General features: G+C 52.2%; 1 long non-coding RNA gene across 1 annotated transcript; it reads right to left on the bottom strand.

The window, feature by feature from the left end:
• Positions 1 to 9,281: 9,281 nt before the first annotated feature.
• LOC145534609 (uncharacterized) lies at positions 9,282 to 19,932 on the bottom strand. The gene is made up of 7 exons (XR_014074802.1): positions 19,823 to 19,932; positions 19,333 to 19,486; positions 15,870 to 16,063; positions 13,451 to 13,654; positions 13,215 to 13,350; positions 10,103 to 10,203; positions 9,282 to 9,439 (listed from the first exon to the last, which is right to left on the bottom strand). It is a non-coding gene; the product is annotated as an uncharacterized LOC145534609 (long non-coding RNA).
• Between the last annotated feature and the right edge of the window lie 696 nt (positions 19,933 to 20,628).

The raw sequence follows: 20,628 nt of genomic DNA, 5'->3' as shown, positions 1-20,628 counted from the left end.
ACAGCTCAGTCTTCCAACACAGAAAAATATGGTTTTAATTTTGTCATCAATGCCTCCCAAAACCTCTGTCTGTGGGTCCTCAACGACAGGCCCCTCTTGGTGGGCAGGGCCTGAGGCCTGAGGCTGGGCTCAGACAGGTTGCCAAGCCTTCCTGCCCGGCCCGGCTGCTACTGAGGACAGCACTGGCCTTGCCCGATCTTACTGGTCATCAGCAGAACCCCACACAGCCCCTGCAGTCCTTTTCCAGATGTCTGCAGCCTGGCTGAAGCTTCCCTGGTGTGCTTTCCCTGGAGAGCAGGAATCTGCTAGCGGGAAACAGAGAAGCAATCATCATAAGGAGAGTTCTTGAACACCTAGTACGTGCCAGCATCATTAGTACAGGACATGCCCTGACACAGGCCATGAGCCAGGCCCTGCAAGGGGAGACAAGAGGGCCAGCTGTTCTCAGGTCTTCAGGGCCGAGGGGTGGGCAACCGGCTGGTCCCAAGGCAGGTAGAACAGACAGGTCCCAAGAAGCTCATTCAACGTCCTTTTCTTTCTTGTTTTAAATCTGTGTCTCTCTGTCTCTGTGGATCTCTCTCTCTGTCTCCATCTCTCACCTGTGTCTCTCTCTGTCTCTGTTTCTCTGTCTCCCTCCCTCTCCCCTTCTCGCTCAGTCTCTCTCTCCTGTCTCTACCCCACCCATCACCTTCAGGTTCATCTCTGTGCCCAGGGTCACCAGGGGGCCTGCCATGGTAGGTCCTGCTGCACTGCTCAGCCTAGGCTGGCCCAGCGCTTGCCCCTGGTCCTGATACCAGGTCCCAGTGGACATGCCTGCCCCTGGGAGCTGTGGAGCCTTTGCCCCACATTCCTGCCTCCCCCTCAGCTTGGGGTTAAGAACAGTTGCTCCCATGTCTGTTGTCTGTCTTGGAAGCTTGTGGTCTGTCTGGAAGCTTCTGCAAAGTTTAGGAGCCTCTTTTTGCCCTTTTCCTTCACCTCCCCAGAGTGAGTGGAGCTTTCCTCCCTATCACTGTGACTGGGGACACTCAGCTCCAGCCTTCTCTCTCCCAGAATGAGAGAATCAGAGGTTGAGCCATTCACAGGTCCTGGGGTAGTTTCTCCCATCACATTTCCAGCCCAAACCCAAATCATTAGTTCTGAGGTGGCGAAGCCCTCTCTCACTGCTCCCCCATTTACTCCCTGCTCTGCTCTGGACTGCTGAGACCAATGACCTTGGGCACCTGTCACCACCCCCATACTCCTCTCCAGAGCAACTAGGATCATAGATTGAGGGTCCTGGGGAGGGGCCAGGGGCTGAAGGAGGGCATCCCCATCCATAGTGGGGGCTGCTAGCAGAGTGGTCCAGCAGGGGACATATAAGCAGTGAAGAGGGGCAGAACAGAGAGCAGTGGGCTCTGCGGTAACCCTTTTACCAACTACGTAGGCTGTCTCTTCTCTCACAGTATGATCCTCCATTTTTTCAAGAGAAACTTCAAACCTGGATTTTTATAGCAAAATGCTGGGTGGGACATAATCAAAAAATTTTTGAGAAGCACTCTGTAAGTGAAATCAAATCCCTTGACCGAATAAATTTGACCTGCACACCACATTTATGACCTACCTCTGTTTGGTATCCCCTAACACCCATCCCCTAACCTCTAGACCACCCTGAGGACTGGCAGGAAGGCTCCTCACATATCCCACACTTTTCCTTTGCCCCCACGTGGGCCACATGTCCTGCTCCCCAGAGCCATCGAGGTACTCAGATGCTCCCCATGCAGGGAACAGTGCAGCCTGCAGCCTCCAGGCTGGTCAACCTGCCCTTGGCCTGCAGACCCCTGGGCTGCTCTTACTGCCTCTCACCCAGCATGGCCAACCACAAACTAATCCAAGGCAGCAGGATGGTCTAGGCTACAGGGAGTCCCTGGAGGGCCAGGCTGCCAATGACACACTTGCTTGGGTTTCTTTCCCCTTCTTTGCTGCTACCAAAGATGATGTTTAAACACACAGCTACTTTCTGTCTCCACTCAGGCAACCAGGTCTGAGAGCCTGCCGGGGCTGAGTCCCACAGCGCCTGAAGATGGTCCTGCCGCGCACGACTGGCCCCAGCGAGGCCTACCCCTCAGGTGGTGAGAAGCGATGTGTCTAGGTCAGTTACCAGCTTTGCTGAGCTAAGGCTGAGGGGCCAGGGCAAGTGACTAAGCTCAATTGACCTTCATCTTCATCCATAAAACTCATGCTAGATGAAAAGACACAAAATTAGATACCATACTTAAATTTTCTCCCAACTTCCTAACCTGCAGAAACCCTGGAATAATAATAATGGTTAGCATTTATTGGGAGAAGGCAGTGGCAACCGACTCCAGTACTCTTGCCTGGAAAATCCCGTGGACAGAGGAGCCTGCTAGGCTGCAGTCCATGGGGTCGCTAAGAGTCGGACACGACTGAGCGACTTCACTTTCACTTTTCACTTTCATGCATTGGAGAAGGAAATGGCAACCCACTCCAGTGTTCTTGCCTGGAGAATATCAGGGACAGGGGAGCCTGGTGGGCTGCCGTCTATGCTGTCGCACAGAGTCGGACACGACTGAAGCGACTTAGCAGCAGCAGCAGCAGCAGCATTTATTGATCCCTACTATGTGGTACTGATAAGTGATTATGAATGTCTCATCTAACCCTCACAACTGCCCTGTCAAGGTTTATCATCACCCCACCCTACCCCCATTTCCCTTTTACAGTTGGATTTTTCATCTCCAGAGAAGCTGGCTATTTGTCCCTGTAAAGGCTCAGGATTGAAAGTTTAGCTTGTCTTAATGTTGACTCTAAAAATACCAAGGTAGAATTCGGGACCACCCCTGCTGGCTTCAGTGATCAACCTCCATCCCTTCCAGCCCCCTTGTCCTAGGAGTGAGCTCCTCCCCGAGAGTCTACCGTTGGTCCTGGGGTCCAACATGTGTGAGCTCCCCATGGGGGTGGTTGGCCTCAACTCTTGGCACGGACCTGCGACCTTTTACCACCTGCCCCCAACCACTCGGCTGCTACTTCCTGCTTGTGCAACACAGGCCTTGATAGTGGAACACTGCCCAGCCAACTCTTATTCATCCTCCAGAACACAGTTCAGACAAACCTTCCACTGAAGCTGTGCCTGGCAGCTCCCCCAACCCCCAGCCGAAGTGAACCCCTCCTCTGGGCCATCCTGGCACCCACACTTGCCTTGTTAGTGCATTCTTCATGCTGCATGAGTTCACAATACAGTGAGTACAAAACTAAGCAGAGGCAAAGTGGCCCCCTCCAGGTGTGACCTGAGAGTCCCAACAGTGTTCCCAGGGCCCCTGTTCTTACTATTTGACACTGCCAAGAAAACCACACCCTGCCAGGCGGCCTCGAGGCCCCCAAACCTGGGAGGACAGAGGCCTGGGTGTCCTGCTCCAGAGAAGCCCCTGGCCTTCAGGCTCCCTGTTGCTCCTCCTGTGTGGACTAGGCACCTTCCCTTTCTCTGGCTTTATTTCATATATGCTCCAGATGCCTTTTTAACAGGGACTGTCTGTCCCTTCCTCAGGGCTGAGAAGGGCTGAGGGCACCAGGAACCCCAGGCTGCCCTGGGTGTGACATCCTGTGGTATTATTAGCACAGGAGGCAATGAGGTGTGGACGGTTTGCCAGCTAGGACCGGAGTTAGATTACCATCGAAGCGATGCCAGAAATGGGCACCCACTCAAAAATGTAAAAATATGTATTTCAGCTGTTGGAAGTGTTTCCAGGAAAGAGAGGGGGGAGGGGCCACTCAGTGGCATAGCTCCCCCTGCTGGTCGTGATGAAGATGACGCTTCAACCTTTGCTGCAGGGAAAGACAAGAGTGGTGCACGCATCCACCATTTCGCTCACTCTGTCACACACACACTGATGCCCCTCTTGAGCACCCTTGTGCCCACTGGCACCACAAACCAATCAGTCACATAGCCAACAAATCTATAAGCACCTACTGCATGCAGACACTGCCCCAGACTCACCTTATCTGGGGTGCCCCCCAGCCTTCACTCCCTGTCTTCAATTTGCTATGCAGTCCCCCTGGCCCTCCTCCTCCGATCCCACAGAACTGGCCCTCAACTGCTTCCTTCAGGCCATCATGCCCTCACAGAAGGAGGGCTTGGGGGCCCAACTAGTTACCCTGCCTCTGTGTGCTTCTGCACTCCACCCCACACTCCACAGGCGTCCATTGCTTCCTCCCAAGCCTTGAGGGCTCCCCTGTGGCAACTAAAGCTTTGGGTCCTGAGACCAGCCTGCTCATGGGCTTCCTACTCCCTCACTCATCCACCCTCCACGCAAACCTCAGCACTGTTTCCTGAGAACACCTCCTACCCACAACCTCACAGACACCTCTCACCTGCCAGGTACACCCTCACCTTCCACCTCACCTCCCCAGGCACACCTACTTTATACACCCCTACACAGCCCTCAGCCCTCCTGCCCGCAGACAGACTTATACCATTTCTCTTCCCTACTCTATGCCATGTGTATGACCCCTTCTCTCACCTTTCTGCATTAGACCCCCACTCCCAGAAGCACTTTCCCCTGTCACCCTCTCTCATGCCCAGTCTCTCCCCTGAGCTCAGGACTCTGCGGAGAAAGGAGGAACATGGGGGAGCATGAAGGTCACAGGCCCCAGTGCCCAGTTTCCCAGGAGGAGACTTTCAAAGGCATTGCATTCAGAGGGCAGTGGTTGGCCGCCAGGGCCCCGCATCCTGGTGGTAAGCCGGGCAGCCAGCAGGACCATTGTTCAGGCCTCAGCTGCTGGAGCCCCTTTTCCATTTGTAGAGGCAGTGGGAAAACGAGACCTTGAATCCAGAGGCCCAGGGGCCCGTTTGAGCAGCTCTCCTCAAGCAGAAGTTTCCCACATCGCCTTCCAGCTGGGGCGTTGCACCAAGCCCTCCTGCCTCCCCAGCAACGCCCGCCTCCAGCTTGCTTGGCCTCCACTCTGAGTCCATCAGAGCAGGGAGGGCTTGGGAGAGGGGAGGGAGGTAGGAAGGTCTAGCAGCCTGGCCAGGCTCCTGGATGGTGGTGGTCCTTTCTGTGAAGATCCTTCTGGCCCTCCGACCACCTCTTCCCACCACCCAGAGATACCTCAGCCTGCACGGGGCTTGAGGGGTGCACAGAGCCAAAGTCCACATTACTGGGTCCCTTCCAAGCCACTGTGTGACCCCAGTCAAGCGAGGGAACCTTTCCTGCCCTGTGTCTTCACGCTCTCCCCACTAAAACAAGCTGGGAGGGCCCACGTGGAGATTCAGAGAGAAATGTCGTGTACAGGCCCCAAAGCAGAACCTGGCACCAGTGAGAGCCCCTTCTCAGATATTTGCTTGCCCAAATCTGAGCATCTTCAGCACTCAGAGAACCCCACACCCAGACGGAACGGGCCGCTCTCTCGCTTTCCCCTCAGGGGGCTCTGTTCTGGCTATGCTGGGCAGGCTGTGTTCTCGGCCCTTATAATGCCCACTCTCCTTGGCCTGCAAGACTAGATGCTGGCCCTCTGTGTCCCCACTCTGAGTCTCACCTCTTTGCTCCAGTCCCCCCACCCCACTTGGCCACCCAAGACTTCCAGCCCTCACTTCCTCTGACAGGTTTGCTTCAAGCCCCAGGGTCTTACCTCTACACACCCAGCCCCTCAGCAGGGCCAGGTTGCCTCAGTAACAGCTCGGCAGAGGGCAAGGTGGGGGACTTTAACACACAGATGCCCTCCGTGTTACTCTAAGGAGAGGGGACCCAGAAAGTACTAGCAACTCAGCCTTCTTGTCCCCAGGCCATTTTGGAGAAACGCCTCCTCCCTGTCTCGGGACCCATCCCCCATGGCTGTTTCCCATTCAAGCTATAACCTGACCATCCCAGTGGGTCCTTGGGCTCCCTGAGTCCATGATTTCCTGGGGCCCTGGCTGCTGTAGTCCTTGGAGGCTCAGGATCCAGGTGCCAAGACCTCAGGGCCACATGCTGAAGTTCCCTCTGAAACGGTCCCTCCCATCAGGCCTGCCACATGGGTGGCTATTCACAAGAGCATAGCCAGGCTATTCCTGTCTGGCTGGTCCCAGGACCTCTGAGCCCACCCCACCTAGCCAGAATCAGGAGGCCCTGGGAGAGGCTAGAAAACTGTGCTCCTCCAGGGTCACCTGTCACTGTGGGAAGTGCCACCTGTGAGTGCCCGGTACACAGTGGTGCTCATTAAATGCTGAGATGTGTCCACTGACTTGAGGTCAAATGGAGGAGTGCAACCTCCCTTACTGGCTCGAGTCCCATCTATGCCACACCCACACGTGCGCGTGCCTCATCTAAGCCAAGGAGGGAATTGCGTCCGGACAACTGGAAAGTTTCTCCCCTGTCCACGGCCAAGTGGATGCCAGAGCTGCAATCCAGGGCATCCCTGCCAAGTTTCCAGGCTCTTGTCATGTTCCCCTCCTACCCAGGAGGAAAACCCCTGCACTTTCTCACTTCTTTTGAGACAGATCAATTTGAAGGGAGTTGGCTTGCATCTAAGATAAGGCCTATTTTTTCTACACACATTTTTTGGCAGAGGGAACAAATTATTTTCCTTATTTTCAATGGGTTGCTTAGGATGGGCTCTGGGGCACACGTTCCAAGGCACCTGTTGCTAAATCCCAGGGCTGGGAGGAGATAGTGCAAACTGCCAACTGCCGTGGGCTTTGGGATTAAAGAGAGAAGGAACCACTCAGGTTCTCTGAAGTCCAGCAGCAGCATCTTTCAGGAGATATGGCAGGGTTAATGGTTCCCTGAATGTGCACGTGGCAATGATGAGGCTGAAGGGCAGGTCTCCACTCAGCCAGGAGACCCTCTCTTGGGCCCATAAGAAATACACCATAGGTCAAATCCACAGTGGGTAGAATCAGAGGTGGGGTTTGAACCTAAGATTGTCTGGTTTCAAAAATTCACTTATGAACCACTTTGGTGCATAGCCGGACGCCGCTCCCTTGGGCATCCATCTGGCAGGCATGAGTACGGAGGCTGTGCTGGGTCGGCATGTTCTCATCCTGCCCACCTACAATGGACTGTTGATGTTCATGTCACAGCTCTAAAATATTATCACTGGAGGCCATGAGATTTCAGAAAGAACTTCCTTTCCAGAGCCACGTTGCTCTCTATAATTAGCACAAGTTTCCATAAGCATCAAGAAGAGGCGGGAACAGCTGCCCCATGAGCTAGATTTGTTAATGTAAGGCATTCCTGGGGCTTCTGTGCAGCCCAGGCTGTGCTCTTCCATCCCTCCCTGCTTCCCTGGCCCCTGCCCTCAGCAGCCACTAGGCCCTCATTAAGGGATTAGCACCATCGGCTGTGCAGCAATGCCTTGGCCGTGGACACGAGAAATGCTAGGCTTTCTGCTCTGGCCCTTCTGCCCCTTATCAGTAATCCCTGAGCCATGTTTGTGCTGGAGAAATCATAGCAGGGCTTGGGCGGAAATTATGGACAATTGGTGTCATACACTAATTAAGGACTCCAGGGTCAAGCATCACGGAGGGGACCAGACTTCAACCTCAGTCCCTCTGCTAATGGGATGTTGAAAAGCACAGCTGTGGCTGCAGACTAAGAAAGCCCACTTTGCCAAGTGAGAGAGATAAAAAGGTGATGCATTCTGCTGTGCCTCAGGAAAGATGACAGGTCTTCCTCAACCAAGTACAAAAGAGGGGTTCTCCTATCTGGGCCCCATGCCTGGGTCACCAAGGGTGCCGCTGCCGGAGTCTAGCCACATGCTGTGAACGCCACCACCATCAGCAGCCCTCTGCTTTCAGGGCAAGGAGGCTGGAGGGGCCCTGGGGGATATTATCATGTTGATCACAACACGTTAGGTTATCACAATAACCTAATAGGATACTTGGGATAATTCTGAGGGTCTATATCGCTGTCATTAAAAACAAAACAGATTAAAATTCAAGGACAATTCTGAATAATGGGAACTAGCCAAACATACAGGGGAAAAATAAAAATGTAATCCTAAATGGCTTCTCTTGTTTATTTCCCAGACTCTCAGCCCCCTAGACCATGAGCAACTCCATCAATATGATCTTTCTCTGCTCCTATTCCCAAGAAGGGCAGGTGAAAGGTGAAAGCCTGGGGCCAAGTCAGTTGCTGAGCACATATCCTTGCACGAGGGGTGAATAATATACCCAGGTATCAGTCATATCTCCCTCTGCCTCCCAAACTCACTCAGTCCTTCTTGTGACCGGGGGCCCTTGCTCAAGCCTCCTCCCAGCTCCCAGCCCTTGCTCTCATCTTGCTCTTATTTTGCTCCAGATCCCAGCTGAGGACAAATGGACAGAAGACTCCTTTGCTGATTCCAAAACAAAGGCTACAAGTATGAGACCACTAAAGTCAAGACCTGGCAGTATCAGCCTAGATGAGAGAGTTGGCATGAGCTCCTACACAGAAAGTAATCATATGTTCAGGAACTAGCTCTTAAGTGTCCCATAGACCCGGAAAATGTCCACATGAGCATAACCCCACAAGGATGCTCACTTCCAGGACAAGGTAGTACATAAGGGTCATAAGGGTCCAGCTTAGAGCCCCTGCCCCACTCACTGTCCTCTGGTCAGGACTCCCAGTGGTGGCACTTCCGTTTGGAGTGATGGTCAGCCCTGGCCCAAGACTATCCCTGCTCAATGCAGCCATATGGCCAACCCGCATCTACTGGCCCAGGATATTCTCCAGCCTCTTTCTAGACCCCTGTAGGAAAGAGGGTGTTCAAGTTAGGCCTGCCTGTGGCTGGCATTGCTTGTGTGTCAGGGCAGATGCTCTATGGTACAATCCAATCATTCTTGAGGAAACCTTCTGAGCCCCTTTCTCTTCCTCCTGCCTGTTCCAAAGCCCCACTTTTGTTGAACATGCTATTCATCTTCTTTATCATCCGATTCAGCTTCCTCTGACAGAAGGGACCTCACTTTTACTGAGCACCTACTATTTTCAGCCAACTAAGGCCTGCAGGTTGAATTCAGCCCACTGTCTGTCAGTAAAGTTTTATTGAAACGCAACCAGGTCCATGTTTTGTCTTTGGGTGCTTTCAAGCTACAACGTCAGAATTAAGTATTTGCGACAAAGACCGTACGGCCTGCAAAGCCTAAAATATTCACTATCTGACTCTTTACAGAGAAATTTTGCCAACTTTTGTTCCAGAAAGTTTACAACAATGGTTTTATTGTATCTTCATAGTCACCCTGAACACTAGACCCTGATTTCTATTTAGAGAGAAGCCTCTGAAGCCTGGCAAAGTCAAGTAAAATCCACAGTTAGTAAGGAGAGGACACAGTCCTCAATCCACCACACTCTTGGCACTTGGCTTTTATTTTTTGTCTTTGGTAGAACAAGCTGAGGGTGAACAATTGCCTTGGTCTTGTTTGGGCAGCTAGAACTATGGCTCTCAAACCAGCAAGATGTCTGGTAGCAGACTCCAGCTTTTCTCCATGGAAATCCTAATTAAAAGAAAAAGATAAATGACCTCCTAATTATCTCCCAAGATGCCCAAATTAATAGCCCAGATGACTAAGCCCCTCCTCTTACCCTTGGGTTTGTGACATAAAAGTCAATCAATCAGTTAGCCCCTTTCCTTTTCCCTCTGATCCAGGTATTAGGCATTTGGACCCCAAACCAATTGGGTAAGGCTAGGCCACATGCCCCTCAAAATCTTCTCCGGGAAAATCAGAGGACTTCCCATAGGCCATGAGACTCAGCATGAGGAAGCTGATGGAGAAAGGGCCTTAGGGCATCCAGAACCTTTCAGACCTTATCTATAATCACGAGGGTTCCCCCCAAAACATGTGAGTTGGCACTAGGCTGCTTCTCACTCTCTCTGCTGGCTGCCAAGCCTCTGGATGTCCTTTCATGCTTGGAGAGCTGACCTTGGCCTGAGTCTCAGGGGACACAGGGCACAACCACTGCTACAGAAACCGAGCAGTGTACGCACAGCTCTTCAGTCTTTCTTCTCCCTGTGCGCCCCAGGCCATGTCCCCACACTCCTCCAACCAGCAGTGAGAAGGGCGGAGGTGGCAGCATAGGGCAGTGGGGCCAGCATGGCAGCAGCAGTGGCCTGGGCCCACACCCTCCCAGCTGACCTTGGCCTTGGTGGCTACACCTGCCTTGATTCTTGCCTGTTCTCTGAGCCCATGCACCAGACTTCTCTGTCCCCCTGGCCTGATCTCTTCCAATAAATTCAACTTCTGCTGAAGTTGACTCAGGTCTGCAAAGAAACAGAGCTTGAAGAGATTAGATGTCCCTCCAAAGCGACACTAATAGTTAACAGGTGGGTCTGGGACTCAATCCCCCAGCTTCTCTGGACTGAATAGACTATGCCTTTCCTCTAGTCCACACTGCCTCACAAGGAGTGACACCACTTATTATAGAACCTTAGGAACCGGCCACCACCCAGATAAGGCTGGAACTGTCTTATGTCCCTCCTCACTCAGCTCCCAGCCAAGGCCTCCCTAACAACTCTTCTCAGGTCCAGGGCAGCCTCTTGACCTAACTCCTGCCTTCGTAGGAAACACAGTCAAATTTCTGGACTACCAGGTAGGTTCCAGAAATGAAAATGGAATTTTCAATCATGTTTGGAATGATGAAAGGAGGGATGGGCTTGGAATGTACCAGTTAGCTTCAAGATGGGCAGCCTCACCCACGGGCAACAGCATGGGAGGAGATGAGTGGGGGATCGGACTCCTGGAGGGCCTGAGACCAAGACAAAGAATGGAGAAAGCGAGCCTGTGGTGGCTTGTTGTTGTCCCAGAGCAGCATGAACAGGGCTTGGCCATTGGGTGGGGTTGTGCAGGTCGGGAACTGAGAGTGACCTGGGCAAAGGTCACAGTGGCTACATGAGTCAATGCCTCTTGCCTGCACCCCAGCAGGGCCCCTCTACACCAAGAGTCTTGGGACTTCGGATTTTTTTTTTTTTTTTTAACCCTCTGAGCCTGAGTTGTGTGGACAGGACAGGTCTGGACCTTATATCATTCTTCTTGCTCTTGTGCAGACACTGTGGTGGGGGGAAGGGTGGCATTCTGGCTCCTAAGTTTGGGAACCCATGGGCACTGATTTTGTTGTCCAAGGCCAGGCATCTGGGTCTATTGGCTTTTGACTATGTTCACTTGGGGTGCTCCCTCAAAAGGTGAGCATGACAGCCCCGTGCTGAGTACTTCACATAGTTACGTGATGGATTGCTGCTGCTGCTGCTAAGTCGCTTCAGTCGTGTCCAACTCTCTGCGACCCCATAGACAGCAGGCCACCAGGCTCCCCCGTCCCTGGGATTCTCCAGGCAAGAACACTGGAGTGGGGTGCCATTGCCTTCTCCCACGTGATGGATTAGACAGGTATATTTGCTGGTCTTCTAACCATCTCATGTTTATATCATAAAAGTGAAAATAAATAGGCTTTTAAAAAAGAATTCCTTTAACTTTGCAGAGAAACTTAAGAAATGATCACACTTCCTCAGGCCTCCAAGTTGCCTTCAAATTTCTGTTGAAAACTTGAAAGGGGACTTGTAACATCCTTGTCAGACTGACCTGATTAACTCAACATTTTATTTAAATTGCAGTTAGCACCTGCCTCCAATTACTTGGCTCTGGGCAGAGAGCAGAGTTCTGAATAAATGCTCGGCCCCATTTTTGCACACCATTACCCCAGGCGAAGGCCGGGCAGAGGAGGCGTCATCTGTCTTCATCAAGCCTGTGCTCCCGCTCTCTGACAGCAGCTACTCAGGAGGTAATGAGGACGATTAGCACTGGGAGGCCGAGATGCTAACGACAGCCTCCGAGGTGGCCGGGGAACGATTTGTATTCATTACTGTTCCCCGCAATCACTGTCCCTAGGTTTATGTAGAGAACAGACTGCAAAGGCAAGGAGGTGGGGAGGTTAATGACAGCAATGATGCTGATGACAGTGATGATGAGAGAAGGTGGCGGCCACCGATCCCAATGCCAATAAGCCCTGTCACTTCAGGGGCACCTGCCATGACCAGGTACCATGGCAATCATGTGGTCCAGTTCTTCCCAGGTCACACCCACACCAACTCTGTGGGATTAGGTTCTTGGGTTCTCCTTCCATTTTATAGCCAAGGAAATGAAGATGGGTGCATGATCACTTACCCAAACAAATTCAGCCATGTGCCTTGGCTTAGAAGACCAACTGAAACTGTTTCAAAGCCTTGAGCGCTTGACCCTGCCCCTCATTTTTTCCTGCCAGAAAGTGATCCCTGGGCCAGTGGGGCTGGCTTTCTGTGGTCACAGAGAAGCACGTGGGCTTGGTGATTCTGGTCACAAGCTGTTCCCTCAACCAACCATTTGTTTCTTGATTCAAACAAAGCTAATTGTTTAATGTATTCAGTGTAGTTAGGGTGTGTGTGTGTGTAGCTGCATTTAGAGCTTGAACACTGGGAAGACTGTGGAATGAGTGAAAAATGTCATGATTCATGGGAGCAACACAGGTTGGAGGCAGAGCTCTGCTTTCAACACTGTGACCTTGGGCAACTCACCCACTGACTAACACCTGCCTCAGAGCTGTGCCCAGGAATAAAGCCCCAGGGCTCAACTCTACCACCAAGGGAGTGAAGATCTTTCTCTAATCTTCCAGGCCAGATTATTCCCGTGAGGAGCTAAGCTTCCCATCAGCTTCAGAGTACTGCTGGCCCCACCTCCTATCTCTGTCCATCCTCTCCTCTCCTAACTCATTTCCACTGACCTAGCTGTACCTTCATCACACATTATCCAGACCACTGCTGCTGAAGCAGTCTTGCTAAAACGCACATGGGGCCACTTCCATGCAGAAAGTCATTTAAGAGCTCTTGTCTCCAACCAAGTAGACCGAAGCCCCTCAGGGCGTGGGGCAAGTCACCTTGCCTCTGCCTTTACTTAGCCCCTGGCCTCCCCTTTGCTACTTCAGTCACAATGAACCACTGGAAACTCCACAAACCTGTCTGAGGGCTCCACCACCTGCACGTCTCAACACCAACTACTCCCTGGTTTGGAAGGGTCTTACTGCTTTTATTTATCCATCCATTATCAGACGATATCTAGGAGCTCTGTGCCCACCTCAACCCATCCACCACACCAACCCTAATACCATGCTTTCTGCCTGCTGCTTCCCATGTCCATGTGTCTCTCATTACCACCAGTCTAGAGGGGCCAAATATAGGAACTGTGACCCATGCACGTCTGCACGTCTGCTCAGCACGTGCCTTCTCAGGGCTCCCAGCTCCTGACTTACCCTGGGCCATCCTTGTATCATCTGCTGCCACTTGTTAGTTAGCACGTTCACCTCAAAGATGTATGAAAGGCTTTGGAATTGCCTGTGTCCGCTTCTTCATCCTCAAAATAGCCATGGGATGCTTACCTCCCAGCTTCTTTTAATAAAAAAAAAAAAAAAAATCCTCTGGAGAACCAGAACCATAACAAAGAAGCAAATGAATGAAAAGAAAATAGAATCAAGTCTGAAACCCTTACCATCCTTCATTCAGGGAAAGATGTCCCACGGAGTCCTCTCAGCCAAGTGAGATCCAGTAACCTGTCCATGACCACCAGGATCAAGGCCATGACCTTGGGCACCTTGCCAACTAATACTTGGTATACAGTTGCCTGGAGAATCAGTCACAGAATCACCCCCTTCTCAGTGCTGAGGTAATTTCCAAGATCCATCAGAACCAGTTCCTGTAAGAAGGGCCACGTCTGTAATATTCCCTAAAAGGAGGCCAGCTTCTCAAGACATCCCTGGGGGAGGGGGTCCTGGGAGAGACCACAGCTCCAAAGCCAGAAAGCGCCTTCAAAGTCTCGGCAGCCCCCTCCCTTGGCTGCCTCACTCCAGGAGGTACAGAGCCACCCAGATGAAGTGCCACCAGGAAACAGATGCATCGCTCCCTCCCTTTACCCCTGCTGTGTGGGCAGAACCATCCACTCAACCACTACCTCTGGATGGGTTCCCGGCCCTTCTCTTTTTCTCTCAGGCTCTTCTAGGGTCACTACCTCTGTGGGGCCTGAACAGCCCCTAAGAGGCCCCATGCCCTCATTCGGGCGATTCTACCTCTGTGGATACAGCGAGCATGGGGAGTGGGCTTCTGGCAGCCCTGATTCACACTGAACCTAGTCTTCATCCCCCGGCCCCACCCCATCGGAGTAGCAGAGCCTTGCCCCCCAGCCTCCACACGTGATGTCCCTGACCTTTTCACATCCTTGAACTCAAGCCACAGTAGATTTGGTGACGTGCAATGGTCTCAGGGGCTGTGCTTATGGAAGGCCCAGCCCGGGCCCCTACTCAGCTTATCCCTGACACTCCCCAGGGGGCCCTTCCCACCTCCCTCTACATCTCCAGCCCCATCTCCTCTGGCGCCAGACCTGGATTGAATTTTTTTCAATCCAAAAATTCCAAGGGCAGTTCAAACTCACCATGTCCCAAACTGAACTCATTACTGGTTCTTCCAAACTCACTCCTGTTCCTTGCTCCAAAGAATGACATCACCACCACCCAGTCCCCTCGCCAGAAACCTGGGACTCATTTGAGATGTCTACCCCACCAGTGAGTTCACATTTACCTAATTTTTCTCAAATCCAGCCACCTCTTGCCCTTCCCACTGTGCTTTCCCTAATTCAGACTCTCATCATATTTGGTCTGGATTATTCATGCAGCTTTCTAACTGGTTGAATTCTAATCTGGATCCCTTCCAACTCACCCTCAACACAGTACTCAAGAAGCTGTTCCTAAATGTCCAACATGGACATCAGTGGTTTCCCATCCATTTCAAGGAAAGTAAACTTGCTTACCTGGCTTTATGCCTGCTTCCCTAACTTGATGCCTTTCTTTGCTTTCCTGTGCTCTCAACTCTCTTTTTATTTCTCTGTGACCCACTTTGTCCTCCACCCCCAGCACTGAGCATGCTGTAGGGAAGTGACTGATGAACTTAAGGGTGCATCAAAAAGCAACTGTAAAGACCTGTTAAAGCACAGTGCTGGGGTCGCTCCCGTTTACGGTTTTTGATGAGTGAATCTGGATAGTATCTGAGAACTTGGCATTTCCAACTTCATATCTTCTTAGTGGTGATGCTGGTGGCCACATTTATAGAAGCGCTGCCCCAGGGCTTCAGTGAGCACTCAGAAAGGACTCAGTAAATGTCAATTGAGTGAATGAGTTGCATACATGCTGACTAACTAAAGGTTTTCAGCCTATCATGAGGATTCTACTGCTCAGGTCTTACATGTATAAGTAATCTCGGGTGGAATTTCTGAATAAGTTAAAAGAGACAAACTACATCATGCCTTCTCCACACTCTGGAGCACCCATCTGAGTTTCTACGATTGGAGCCTCGCTGTGTGCCTGGAGGTGTCACTATCTTTCCCAGGCATAGGGATGAGAACTGGAGGGTCTAGGCCTGGGATCTGTGACTGCATTTCCGTTACACCATTTGGGATTCTTTATAGACTGGAGAGCTTACAACAGCATCATCGAAACACGTTTTTGTGATTTTCCAATAGCCCTGATTCCTGCTACCATGTCCTGTTCCCATTTCCAGTCCACTGCCAAGCTTGGAGGACAAAAGCCAGCAAGCCTCAGAGCTCTCAAATGCTCACAGCGGTCCCTTCTCATGGAGGGAGTTTGGAGAATGGAAAACAGGATGTGAAAGACCCAGAAAATGCCAGAGAAGGTTCTTTAGTGAGCCAGCCTGTAACTAGACAAGCAGCAATTGTGGAGACACCATGCCTGCCAGAGTCATGATCAGTTTAAAGAAGACCTCAATGTCCAGAACAGCCATGCCAACCACCAAGGTCCCCCTGCTTCACTCGTCATATGCCCTGAGCCCCAAGCTGGTCCACTTTGATTTTGAAACAGTAAATCTAACTGGAGGAACATCCGTTATCTCATTCCTCAGTTTACCTTAACTCCAGGTGCTGCCAACCACCCTGGGACTTCACAGAGGATGTGCGTGGGGTGGCTGCTGTATCCATAGCTGCATGTCCCCTGGGTGCTACACAGCAGTCACTGTGGGAATCCTTTCCTTGGCCTGAGATTTAGTGCTGAACCTTGAGCAAAGGGCGCTTCCCAGGTGGTGCAGTGGTAAAAAAATCTGCCTGCCAATGCAGAAGAAACAAGAGACCCAAGTTCAGTCCTTGTGTCAGGAAGATCCCCTGGAATAGGAAAGGGCAATCACCTCCGGTAGTCTTGGTTGGAGAATCCTCATGGACAGAGAAGCCTGCGGGGCTACAAAGAGGGGGTCGCAAAGAGTCAGACATGACTGAGTGACTGAGAACATGCGACTGAGCACTTGGGCAAGGGAAGCCCTCCCCAGGGAACGGTCTCAGTTCACTCTCGTTCCTCCAGGTAACTCCAGGTGACTCTACCACAGAGGGGTGTGCTGCCCTTGTGCTCCCTGCTTTTTCTTCCATAATGCTTGGGCATTCAGTTTGCCTCAGGATGGCACCTGGATCACACACCAGTGTGTCTGGAACATCGTCATGGAGGGGATGAATGTAGGAGGTGAGGTTGGTAAAGAAGGCTGCGGGCTTGCACTGTTCCAACACCAGCTCTCCACATTGATTGAGTGCCTACAATTCAATTTATTTCTGATGCTAACTGCCTGATGTCAGAGCAGACCCCACAGGAAAAGGATTTAGTCCCACAGGACTTCCTCCATTGCCGATGCCGGCCCCAAGTTGGCAGGGGTCCTTAGGCTACCCGCACTTCTGCTCAGCAGACCACACATTGGGGATTCTCACAAACCACCCCCCAGGTTTGATACTTTGCTAGAACAATACAGAGAACTTGGGAAAATCCTATGCTGACTAATACAGTTTATAGAGGACACGAACAGCCAGAAGAAGAGCATAGGACGAGATCAGGGACGCAGGGGTTCCAGGGGTCCCTCCCAACACATCCATGTGTTCACCAGCCCACAAACTCTTCAGGCTGCCTTGGTTCAGGATCTTTTCTTGGGGTTTCATCACATAGGCAGATTGAGCAAATCACTGCTCAAGTGACTGGGCACAATCTCTACCCCCTATGTCCACCCTCCAGGGGTCAGAACTGGTGGGACTGAAAGTTCTCAACCTCTAATCTCTTGCTTGGTCTTTCTGATGGCCATCCCCCCCTCCATCCTGAAACTCTCTTGAGGGCCCACCAGGGTACCCATGTGTCTCTGAGACATAATGTTAGGTGCGGTCAATGTGCTCTTTATGAATAACTAAAGACACTCCTATGCTCAGGAAATTTCAGAGGTTTTTCCAGCTATGTGCCAGAAACTGGGGGCAAAGTCCAAATGTATGTCCAAATTTATTTTACCTCAAGGCCCCAAAGACAAATGTAGGAGGGTTCCTTCCCTTGCAGGGTGACCTCCCAGGTCCTACTCAGAGCCTGCACATTCCCACTCCTTGACCCCCTGGCAAGGCCCATCCAAAGCAGAGGCAGGAACCCCACTGTGGCCCACGGCTCAGACGCAAACCGCCCAGGCTGCTGGGATGCTGGGGCAGGGCGCAGGCTGCAGAGGCAGGCAGGGGCCAAAGGGCCTGGGCCTTCGGGGCCTGGAGAGACGTGCTAAGCCGCCCCCACTTTAGATTCTAAGTGACAAGGAGCCCTAGGAGCAGAGGTGATGCAAGTGGAGAAAGGCCTCTTTTCTGTTGCGTGGGAACCATTCTTTGTGGGAACACAGAGCGTGGCTTCAGGACAGGCTCTCACTAAAGCTTTCTTGAGTGGAACTGGGCAGGTGAAGCCTGAGAGAGGTGATCCTGGGAGATTGACTAGAGAAACGTCCCCGCGTTCAGGCAGAGTGGTGGGGAACAGAGGGAAGTGATTGCAGTGCTTCAGTCAGAAAGCTAGGCGTGGCTGGACAAACACTGTCAGGGGTGGGCAGGCAGAGGGCACTCCAGGTATCCAGTTTGGGGCTCTGTGACAGGCCCTGGGGACACAGAAGTGTGAAAGGAAGGGTGGCAGTGACAGCTTCCTTGCAGACAGGCTGAGGATGAGGAAAAGGGATACTGAGCTTGGGCGCACAGGGCCAGGGGAATAGAGACCCTCACACGGAGACCTGAGCCAGGCTCTCACCCTCCTCCAGGGCAATACGTGATCTTATGTTGGCTGAGTGAGCCTGGGTGGCACCCTCCCCACCCTTCCTATGCTGTCCCTTCTTGGGGTAAGGTGGCTCCATCGTCAGGTTTCTCACAGGAGTTAGCCAGACAACCTGCCCTGCACACCTGGCTCAGAGGTGGGTGCAAATCAGGTGTTCCCTCCCCTTCCTCCAGAGGTGCTTGCTCAAGCTGGGGCTGGGTCCTGGTCACCCCACCCCATCCAGCCACCTTTGCTCATCTCAGGCAACTCAGGGGAAACCTGGATTCCCTGACTGGGGGACTGCAGTCGTCAGAAATGCAGAGGGATCAGCCTGCCTCTCCCCTTTCCCCAGCCCCCGCCCTCAAACTCCCCAAGAGCTTCCTTCCCAGCTCCATTGCCTCTGAGCCCAGTCTGCCCATATGTGTCCCACTGGAAAGGCTCCTGCCTTGCTAGGTTCAGGACTTCAGAACTGTGTGTCAGGTGCTCGAAGGGCAGCCTATATGGTAGGAATTAGCAGTGTGGAAAGAAGCTGAGCAATCCTAGGGCATGCCCATGGCTTCTTCCCCTTAAAGAAAGAGGCCATTAATGTCCATTCATACTGCTCTGGGCTCACAAGCCCTGCAGTCACTCCCATCCCAGCAGACAGAGGAAGAGCAAAGCCCTGATTACAGAAGCCCCTCCCCATCTGGCCTCAGTCTTCTCTAGGTCCACAACTCTTGATGCACCCACAAGTTCCCTGCCCTGCCCCCAGCACAGCCCCCTCCACTGAGCCTGGGGCAGGACCAAGGTGGGGCCATAGAACAGACTGAAGGCAGTCCAGGTTTCCTTCACCTCCAGGCTGTGTGACCCTGGGCAGTTGCTGAACCTCTAAACCTCAGTTTCCTCACTTGCCAAGTTATTTGTGAAGATCCAAATCAGTATTGCATGCAAAGTGCTTTCATGGTGCAAATGAAGGCTTCCTTCCTCCCTGAAATTAACAAGTGCAGCACTGGGGAGTGGAATATTAAGCCCATCCTCAGAATTCGGGTGGGTCTGATGGCAGCAATTTCCAGATGAGGCTCATTTGTTGGCCACAGACTTCTGACTTGGAACACAGCTGGGAACACAGATCTGATAAGCAGCAGTCAGGACTCACCCGGCTCTGGCCCTGACCTGCGGCTGCACAGGCAAGCAGCGCCACCTAGTGGACATAGTTGACACCATGAATCAATACGCAGTTTTATGGGGTGGGTGTCCTATTGCACCCTATCTCACTTCTCTCACACGTGACAGGCACACATACACCATCGCGAACACTTACCACAGCCCTTACCCACACCTGCACCCACACACAGATGTTTCCCAGCCTCCCCTGTTGGGTCTTTCCTTGGGGCTGGCCATCAGCAGCTGTAAAACAATGCTTCCTTTTTCTGTCCAAAAACTGATTCTGGGACTTGTGAGGACAGCCAAACTGTCTGAAAAGGAAATGGGGTGAGGTCACATTTGCTAAGGGCCTAGTACTGCCAGGCTTCAAGCCGTGACGTAGGTGTCACCATCACACAAAAAGGACGGCTTATCCAAGCCCACCCAGCCAGGGAGGGACTCCAAACACCAAGCTCTGTAGCTGATGCCTCTGCTCCTCTGAGCTCCACAAATTACTGCATTTTCTAAAATGTTTCTATGGATCTTGTAACTTCCTTCTTGAACTAATATTTTTATTTGTACTTGGCCCAACATTCTATTTTTGGTCCCAAGATGATTTTCTAAGTGACAACAGAACCCCAATTCTCAATGCTCATTGCTATACCTACCTTGTCCTCAGCCTCCTCTTGACAATGGGGTGTGAGTGTTAATGTGTACATGTGCATGTATGTGGTTTGGTAAGTGTGTGTGGTTTGTGTGAGTATCTCTGAATGTGTGTATGTATGTGTACATGCAGTATTGTGATAAGTGTGTGGTAAGAGGGTGGGGTGGGGTGGGGTGGGGTGGGGTGGGGTGGGGTGGGGTGGGGTGGGGTGGGGTGGGGTGGGGTGGGGTGGGGTGGGGTGGGGTGGGGTGGGGTGGGGTGGGGTGGGGTGGGGTGGGGTGGGGCGGGGCTTGTGGCACAAAGGCTGCAGTCAGAGACAGGTGGGGCCTAATACAGTTCTCTGGGTATCCTGGGTATCCCATCTCCTTTATGTAATTCCTCTCTTTGAACAGAGAGTTGGCTTCTAATGAAGAGAATATGGGGAAATGATGTGATGTCACTTCCAAAACTGTTACAAAAAAAGACTCTGGGTTCCATCCTGAGTGTCCACTCTTGCTTTCTCGCTTACTTGTTCTGAAGGAAGCCAGCTGCCAGGCCCTGAGCTACCCCATGGAGAGGCCCACGTAACAAGGAACCTCACGAGAGGGCCTTCAGTCAACACACAGCATGTAAATGAGTGGTGCCAACATCCCTGGGCAAGCTTGGAGGCAGGCTCGCCCCAGTCGAGCCTTGAGATGATACCACAGCCCCCAGCAACACCTGAATGAAGCCTGTGAGAGACCTCAGCCAGGGGCCAGCCAAGCCACACATGGATTCCTGCCCCACACGACTGTGAGGTGATAAATGTTGTTTAAGTCACCAAATTTGGAG

This window comes from Giraffa tippelskirchi, chromosome 2, assembly GCF_054371585.1.
Source record: "Giraffa tippelskirchi isolate mGirTip1 chromosome 2, T2T-mGirTip1v1.2.pri, whole genome shotgun sequence".
Taxonomy (NCBI): Eukaryota; Metazoa; Chordata; class Mammalia; order Artiodactyla; family Giraffidae; genus Giraffa; species Giraffa tippelskirchi.
The sequence above is the reverse complement of the archived record's forward strand: the minus strand, read 5'-3'. Positions and strand labels throughout refer to the sequence as shown.